The 9,317-nt window shown below is 53.7% G+C and overlaps 1 long non-coding RNA gene across 1 annotated transcript; it reads left to right on the top strand.

The window, feature by feature from the left end:
* Nucleotides 1-1,497: 1,497 nt before the first annotated feature.
* Nucleotides 1,498-8,940, top strand: LOC132419703 (uncharacterized). The gene is made up of 3 exons (XR_009518227.1): nt 1,498-1,591; nt 6,930-7,042; nt 8,728-8,940. It is a non-coding gene; the product is annotated as an uncharacterized lncRNA (long non-coding RNA).
* Nucleotides 8,941-9,317: the final 377 nt, after the last annotated feature.

The following is a 9,317-nucleotide window of genomic DNA, read 5'->3' on the forward strand; positions in this document are numbered from 1 at the left end:
GGACCAATTATTTGTAAGTTGTTTTTTTTTTAAACAAATCCCTTTTCCTGGAACTTTACTACTGAGATCACAAAAAAATCAGTCCGATCCTTAGAGCGAATCCCTCTTAGCATCTGGAGGCAGGGCCCAGCATGGGTCCTCCCCGGGGGAGGGGGCCAAGTGGGGCACCAGCCCCTTTCTCACAGCCCTCCCTTCCTGGAGGGGAGAGAAGGAGAAGAGAAGGAGGGGGTGCCGAGGAGTCACGCCCTCGGTTCCCTGCCTTTTCCAAGGACCCACACACACTTTTATAATTAATTCCGCTCCGTGGCAGCACATCGTGTTCCGATCTCGGCACAGAGAGTTTTGTGTTGTGACTTGCCTACGGTTTGTTTTCTGAGTGGGCGGGGTTTATTCCTCTCCTTCCCGAGAAAATAAGGGAAGAAAAACTCTCCTAGCCGGAGCGCGCGCCTACGTCCAGACTCGCAGGCACACGCGCACACAGGCCCGCGTTCCAGCCAGAGCCGGGGCGGCGGGGACCGCGGGCGGCGAGGACCGCGGGCGGGGCTGGGACCCGGCGCGGGGCGGCCCCCGTGAGGGAGGATGCACCCCGCCTGCACGCCCCGAGCCGAGTGCGCCTGCCGGTCCGTCCTGGCGCGCTCCAGGCTCACCCGGGTCTCGGAGGGGATCCGGATCCACGTCACATTCATGTAGCTGTGCAGAAGGTTCAGCTTGGCTTCTAGCGACAGGATCAGGCTAGGGAGAGAGGAACACAGAGTGAGACGCGCCCCAGCTCGCCCGCGCGCACCCCGCCCGCCAGCCGCCGTCCTCGAGGAGCAGGGGCGCACGGCGCCCAGCCCCTTCCCGGGAAGCACGGGGACAGCCCGCCCCATAGGGCGTTGGGGGAGGGGGCACAGGGTAGGGTCTTATTGGGCCAGCCGGTCCCAATAAGTTATCGTTGTCGTCTTTCCCCCACTCCCAGCCCTTCCCTGGCGTCCACCGCAAAGTGCAGAGGCAGCAGCTTGTGCTCCGAATCCTTCAGGGGGATCACGGCTGGGACGCAAAAGAGAGAGACCCGTGCCAGGTGGCCCAAGGCGCGATGGGAGGCTCAAAGACCCCGCGACCCCCAGGGAGGACAGGAAAGGGCCCCTGAGACCAGGTGTCTCCGTGATTAAGGAAACCAAATGGGGGTGTACACAGGACATCTATGCCAGTAGGAACGTTAAGGCCAGAGGTTTCAGAACCATCACTAATAGTTTTTTTAAATTCCTCTTTATTGTGGACCCTGAAGAGCAGTTGGAGACATGACCTGGCCTAGACATGGGTCAAAAGGCAGGTGCCCTCCTTGGGCAGCAGACAAAACAAAGCTATTACTACTTCTGCCATTTCTGAGGAAGGATCCAGGCCAGACAGCACAGGGAGCAAGGTCACCTGGGAGGGGGCTTGGGGCCAGACCCACCCATCTCCTCCCAGAGGAGGAGAGCGAGGGCTGCTGGCCCATCTGCTCTTTCGGGAGTTCATGCAGCAAGTCTGTGTTGGTGTGGGACCCAGGGACCCCGTCGCCCTTGCCACAGAGAGCTCACATCCCGGACCAGACCAGGGACAGGATAAACAGGTGACACATAGCTCATGCCGTCAGGCGGTAATAGCGCCCTGAGGGTGAACAAGCAGGAGTCTGGCAAACCTTTCTGGGGTGGCCCAGTGAGCCTTCCGGGGAGGGAACGTGCAGGTAGACAAGGCGGTGAGGAGAGATGGGCCCCTCGATGCACAGAGGGGTCGACTCATCAGAGTACCGCCCCTGCTCCGGGGAAGCCGGGACCACCTCAGAAAGGCGGAGGTGGAGGCGGGTGTCTACAGGTTTGTCTGGGATCTGCCGGGAGCTTCCGGGCCTGGTGGGATCGGCTCCCTGGTGACGTTGTTGATGTCAGGGGCAGAGAATGGGGAGACGGCTACCCCCCCATTTCTGCCCTCGGAGCAGCAGCCACGTGGGGGCTGCACTAAGCACCCTTGCAGGCCCCACCTGAGGGTCAGGCCCCAGCAGAGCAGCACAGCCTGGGGCTCGGCCAGGCCAGCAGCTTGGTTGCTGGAGCCTGGCTTCCTGCCTCCGTGCCAGCGGCTGGTGGGGGGAGAATCGGGTGCTTCTGTGAGTGCTGCTGGGGCTGGTACGTGCGGGTGCAGGTCCTGGTGAGCCTCCACTCAGACCCTTCTGGGGCCTCCAGCAGGGGCTCTCGCCTCTGCTGTCCCTCCGGCTTAGGAGGGAGGTGTGGCCAGGCCCCCTTCTAGATGGGGAGGTGGGTTAGGAGCTGACAGCTCCCGGGTGGGCGCCTCCCTGTTTCAGGCCTATCCTTGACCCTGGAGTGCCTCTCTACTGTCCTGATCGAGCACGTGGGGCCTCCCACACGCTGTTTTCCTTTAGCACCAAGAGCCCCATCTTTGGGGACAGTGAGCCCCCAGGCACCAGTCCAGGATGCAGGGGGCCTTGCTCCTGCCCAAGGTTTACCTGACCTCCTCCTCACTCCTCCCCCGCCCCCACCTCCCAGGTGCTGGCTGTGAGGCTGGTGTCACTTCCCCATATTCATGGCAGGGGTACATGGCAAAAACAGAAAGGCAGATCAATAAATAATAAATGCATAAAATCTAAGGTTGAATACCATTAATAGTTGATTTTCTAATAAGAAATCAGAAACATTGACTCAGTGCTGCCCCCCAGTGTTGCTAAAGAGACACAAATAATCCTCTTCCTCCACCCCCCGCTTTCCCAACGCCCCATACAAGGGAAATACAGCTTTGCTCAGGATTTTCCCTTCCATCTGGATGGGGCTGGGCGGCACTGTGCTCTGGTTTGAGAGGTCAGGGGCAGCTTGGTCTGCCTTGGCTTGCTCAGTCCTGCCTTTGTGTGGCTCTGACACACAGGCCACCCCTCCCAGGGCTGAGCTGCAGGGTAGTCATGCCCAGGGAGGGCTGCAGGATAGCTCAGGACCAGCCTCCCGTGGGCCATACCCAGGAGCTACTCCCATAGTTCCAAGAGTCACCACGACAACAGAGAGGGGTTGGCCCCGGCTTCCCACCCATGGGCGGGGGCAGGGGGTACAGGCTCCCTCTGTAGATAGGGCTTGGTAAAGGTGCTCACCCCAGGCCCCCAGGCACATGGCCAAACCAGAGTAACCAGGAAACGGACCCAAGGACTCTATTTTAAATAAGCATCCTCCGTGGGTCTTAAAATCAAGCAAATCTGGGAAACATTGTTCTAGAATAATGATCTGTTAGGGCCAGTTTCTGTGGGTGTAGTGATTTGGGGTCTGGCTCTCCACCTTCCCAGGGGACAGAGGCCTTAGGGGCGTCTGTCCAGGCCGGCTACATTTCCCAGTCCCCACCCTAGCGTTAGGAAAGAACACGTGCTGACTTGCGCCCGTGGGGCATGAGAGGAAGCCCTGGGCGAAGTGGTTAGGCGTGGGTGGCCCTTCTCCCCTACACCCCTTCCCACCGTGGTGGCTTCTGATGACGGTAGCCCTGGAAGGCATCAGGAGTGGGCTCCCGACCCCCCACTTGGAGGGGGCCTGCCTGTATTAGGAACACCCGTTTTAGACTTTATCTGCAGGAGAAGCAAACTTCTATCACATGAAGCCACTGTGATTTTGGTTTATTTGTTTCAGATAAACCAGCTAAAGTAGTACAGCTGTGCAGCCCCCCTTAGCCTCCCTGCCAAAGGGCTGCTGGGAATTCCTACACTAAGTAGCTGGCTGGAACGGACTTCCTGGGCTCCCCACCTTGACCCCCCCCACCCCAATACACAAAGCCGAAGGCTGGAATCACCTGAAGGTGCTAGAGCCTGACCACCCAGCAGGCTCCTGGCAGCCTCTCAGCCTGGATGTCGGAAGGCATCTTGTATGCAGAGGGCACAGTTGTGGCCCGCTGGTCAGGGTTGAGGCTGCAGGGCCCAGGAGCCCCACCTGTAGCTGTACAGCCTACGGCGGCCTCGAGAACAGGCCCTCTGTGAGCCTCAGGTACTTCCGATGCTTCTGCCTGTCACTTTACACACTTACTTTTCCCTGTTGAAAACCCGGCCTCACCCAGTGAGAGGGGGAGTGATGCGGCGACTCGCCCTCTGGTGGCAAATGTCTGGAACAGCAAATGCTTTTCAAAATAAGCCTGCAAACTTTTTTCCCCCTTTGAAAAAACTCTCTCCTATCTTTTAACCTGGAAACATATAGGCATCATTTCAAACTAGCCTGGACAAGGGGTAACTGAAGCAGCATCCAGTTTTCAGTACTTATTTTCCAAAAAAGAATGGGGACCTCTGGTTTCTGTCTGGGATGTAGAAAGCTGAAGGAGCAACGTCCCACCGGTACAACAACAACAATCTAGACAAACTGCAGATTCACGACTCTCTTTTTTATTTAAATAAATTTATTTATTTATTTTGGCTGCGTTGGGTTTTCGTTGCTGCGTGCGGGCTTTTCTCTAGTTGCGGTGAGCGGGGTCTACTCTTTGTTGCGGTGCGCGGGCTCTACGCGGGAGGGCCTCAGTAGTTGTGGCATGTGGGTATCAGTAGTTGTAGCGCGCAGGCTCTAGAGTGCAGGCTCGGTAGTTGTGGCGCACGGGCTTAGTTGCTGCCCCTTAGTTGCCCCTTAGTTGCTGCCCCTTAGTTGCTGTGCTGAGACCAGAAGTATAGCTGGGAGAGGTCACTCCCTCCCCCCAGATCCAGGGACACAGCACCCGCCTAAGATAGAGGCTTAATCAGAATAATAGAAGCATTGCCCTTCTGTGCTCCCCTCCCACACCCAGGCTAACAAGCTACGAGTAATAGCGATCTAATGCTAGAAAGGGGGCAAGAATACGGAGAGAGACCCTTGCCGAAGTGAGGCGCAGCACGAAGCGTGCAGCAGACGGTGAGAAATACCATCGCTACCGTAAACACAAGATATAACCAGAGGCCTTTGAAGGTAACCAGCGTAGCATCAGGTCCCGACTAGACTGATCCCGACCCCATGCAGCAAAAGGAAAGGAATCAAAATGATATACCTTAGTCTTTATTGCCCTACTCAAGATGGCTGGCTCTCAACAAAACATTTTTGGCACAAGAAAAGACAGGAGAAAACCAACACATTGACAAGAGATGGGACAAATGACAGAATGAGGCAGATATGACACAGGTGTTGAAACTATTAGACCTGATTTAAAATAACTGATTAATAAGTTGAAGACTCTAATAGAAAAGGTAGACACCATGCAGAATTTGATGGTTAATTTCTGAAGAGAGAAAAAAAATCTATAAGAAAGAGTCAAATTTAAATGCTAGAAATAAAAAAAAAACACAATAATCGAGATAAAGAATGACTTTGAGGGGCTGATCGGTAGACTTTACACAGCTGAGGAAAGAATCTGTGAACAGTAAGATAGGTCGATAGAAACTACCCAGATTGAAACACTGGCTGTGCGTACCCGTCGGAGCTGCCCATGGTCATTCAGAGCGGCCATCAGGGCCCAGATTTTGCCTGGAGATGAGAAATGACATGAGATTACAATACTGATGCATGAATAACGGTCACATCCTAGGAGAGAATCACGCAAAGAAGGGTCTCTGTTAGCACGTGTTCACTCACGAACTCCCCACCAGTAGTTCTCGTTCATTTTTCTTTATGTTCTTTTCTATTATTTTTATTTATTTATCTTTTTTGGCCATGCCGCATGACTTGCAGGATCTTAGTTCCCTGACCAGGGATTGAACCCAGGCCCCAGCAGTGAAAGCGCCAAGTCCTAACCACTGGACCACCAGGGAATTCCCTCTTTTTTTTGGTTTTTCACTCAATGGTTTTTAGTATATTCACAGAGTTGTGCAACCATCAACACTGTACAATCCCAGAACATTTTCATTACTCTGAAAAGAAACTTTTTTAAAAAAATTGAAGTATAGTTGATTTACAATGTTTCAGGTGCACAGCAAAGAGATTCAGTTATACATACACATATATAGATCTATTCTTTTTCAGATGCTTTTCCACTATAGGTTATTACAAGATATTGAACCTAGTAGTTCCCTGGGCTGTACAGTAGGGTCCTTGTCTTAGTTCTCATTTTTCAGAGGGGTAAGATGGCCTGATGCGTACTCTCTAAGAGTAGAATTTCACACCCACACCTGAAGTAGAGTAGAATTTCACACCCACACCTGATGTTCCCTCTGAAGTAGGTGACATACCTACTGCCCTGGCCTTAGATTCCCACATCCTGCAGAACCCTCCATGCCTCCGAAAACCAAGTCATACAACTTACTCTCCGAGGGGAGCAAAACACAGAAGAAAAAAAAAAAAAAAAGAATGAAAAGAACTCCCACGTTTTCTCTGGGTTTTCGCTCAGTATTTCACCTTTTCCTTGAAGCTTAGTTTGGGGAGCGCAGAGGCTCCGGGGGGCTCGGTGTGCGAGCCTCCGTGGCAGGCGACCTCAGAACTCAGGCGCTGGACTGGGTGAGACCCCAGGCAGGACAGGTGTGCCCACTCCAGGCAGCACTTAGCGGGATGGGTGCTGGGGGTTTGCAGCACGAGGGGGAGCTGATGGGGGGCTGGAACTCGGTGTGGGGCCTCTAATCCCTGACTCTGAGACTTGGTGGACTTCTAACGGAAGGAAGGAGGCAGCACACACCGCATCCGATTCCATTAGGCATCATGCGCTTTTTAAAGGCAAAGAATTAAAAGCTTAGCTTTAATTTTAAAGAGCAAATAAAATCTTACCCTCTCTCGATTAACTCTGAATTGCAGGTATTCACCATATGCACTAACGATACGCTGAATTACGTGGTATAGACAATAGAATGAGGCTTCCAATGTCTAAAATAATATCTGAGCATCTCCCTCTGGTCTTTCTATTTTTTCCTGCAACAGACGTGATACTATCAACCAGAATGTTTAAATTCTATCACATGGATATTTACAATTTAATCATATTTTTTTCCTCCACAGTCAGCTAACAAAGACACCATAGAAGCATCTTTGCACATCTCAGTGGGAAAGAAAAACAAATGAAACCATCCGGGTTATTCTACAAAACCCCAGCAGGATCTGGGGGTGTTTTTGTAAGTGATGACAGGTGGGGACGTGGGTGGAAAGCAGCCCTGTTACTGTTAGTAGTTGTGTTGTGCAGGGTGGTAGCAATGACAGAGTCAGTTTAGGGGAACCAGTTGAAGCAGAAATGCAAGTGTGCACTTTCACTCTTACACGCAACTAACAATCACAGTGTACATACACTGCCTGTGTGACCACAAACGCACTTTCAAGTCTAAGTGCTGGTGTCTATCAAATGGGCACCCACGTTCTAGGGCACGGTCCAAGAACGGCAAGACAAGGCCCTGACTTTAGGGACATTATTCCTTAGCTGGGGTGATGACCTGGGTGGGCACCTTGTTCTAAAGCAGGGCCGAGGGTGGCAGGGGCCCCAGGGAGCGCTGAACCCATGTCCGGGAGGAAGGTCAAGGAGAGCCGAGGTGGAAGAGAGGCACACGGACCGTGATCCTATCACGAAATGCAGACACGTTAATACGGGAGTGCGTATTAACGATGACACCAGCACAACGGATCCTGGCTGGGAAGGGAAACAGCCCACGTGGAGCAGCTGGGTGGAGCCGGGGGTGTCATCATCCCCCAGCCCCACGGGGAACAGGCACTGTCCTGGTGCCTCACAAACAGAAAGTGAGCCTTAGAGGGTTGCTACACCATGGGGTTTGCATGTGAACCCTCCAATCCGGTCCTTTCCACCGAGCTGCGTCTCCCCTGCAGGGCTGCCCGTGGACACAAGACCCAGTCCTGGCAGAGCTGTGGCCCCCCAGCTGCTGCTCCCAGGGGCCAGCCCACCATGCTTCTCCCACTTACGGGAAAGAGCCGTCCTCCTGTTCCAGCCCGTTCCCTGCAGGAGACCCTTCCAGAGCCCCCCATCCACATTCCCATCACAGGCAGTCAGGACCACAGTGATCACTCGTGGCCTCCGTGAACCAGAGCTCCAGGGTGGGGGGAGAGGGTGTTCCCTCCACGTGCCTCTGTTAGAGCATCAGCTAGGGCGACGCCGGGAATCACGTGTCCAGCCATCAGCAAAGGCTGGTCCACTCTGCTCTCCCACCCAGGGACCTCTCACTCACTGGCTTTTCCACTTGCTCAGGCCTCTGTTGTCTTGTCCCATCACTGCCCTGGGCTCCTGCTTACTTCGCTACACACCTGCCCGTATCCCTAACCGGTGAGCACTCTGGTTCTAACCTGGGCTGCACCTTTTAGCAAACGGAGATCCAGTAAGTGTCAGGTGAGAGCGAAGTTGGAGGGGAGGAGGGGGCGGCACTGTCCACAAGGCCCAAATGCTTCCCAAATGCTCGCTTCCAAGATTTTAAAGAACTCCTCAAGGATCCAGGACGCGAGGGTCCGTGCACGTGGAAAGGGTCCAAGAGGCCACTGAGAGGGAAGAAAGCAAGACGGGTGGAAGACAGACATACTCATCAGACATTTAGGGGGTCAGAGCCCCTCAAGATCTGCTTCCTGCTCTGCACAATTCCAAAGACGGCAGCTCGGGACAAACAGGAATGCCAGTGGTGACTGACAGATGTGTGGATGGGGGATGCCCCAGGGATGAGCTTGACACTTGTGGTTGTACAGGTTGTACTAAAAACAGGAAATCTAGAGGAGAGGGGCAGGAGGAGGGCCCTGGTGGCCTGGGAGCAGGGTTTGGTGCTCAGAGAGCGTACATTTCAAGATCCCCTTTCATCTTCTCCACTGTAAGTCTTGAGAGTACCCACAGATGTCACACGGAGGGAAGACGAGGTGGAAGGGCACCGAGGCCCACCCTGGTGACAGCATCATAGCGATGGAACCGGCGGAGGCCACACAGAATTCACAGCTGGGTGACTGGGGCGCCACAGGCTGTGAGCCCTGAAGCCAGCACACTCATTAGATGGGGGGATCGGTCAGCAGCGCAGTCAAGACTCAGGCTCTGGGCCTGGCCCCACCTCCCAGCTACTTCTGTGACAGTGACTATACACATGCCACCACACGAAACCTCGGGATACGTTTCTGTGCAATTGGGATAATAAAATCCACCTAATGAAAGTTCTTAGGTGGGGTAAGTGAGGCAAGGAGACTACGTTTGTAAAGTTCTTATCACGCGGAAAGCTCTCAGTGTTAGGACCATTCGTGATAAGTTTTCGCTTACACCTAACTTCTATCACTTATGGTTGAAATCTAGATGGTAAGTGACACAACTGAGATTCAAAGCCAGGTCTGTCTTGATCAAAACCTAAGCTTCTGGGACCACAGCTCCCTTGAATCTGACCTTGTTTCAGCTCCTGGCTGCTGACCACCCTTGAAACCTCC

The sequence above is a fragment of the Delphinus delphis genome, chromosome 2 (genome assembly GCF_949987515.2).
Source record: "Delphinus delphis chromosome 2, mDelDel1.2, whole genome shotgun sequence".
In the NCBI taxonomy this organism is placed as follows: domain Eukaryota; kingdom Metazoa; phylum Chordata; class Mammalia; order Artiodactyla; family Delphinidae; genus Delphinus; species Delphinus delphis.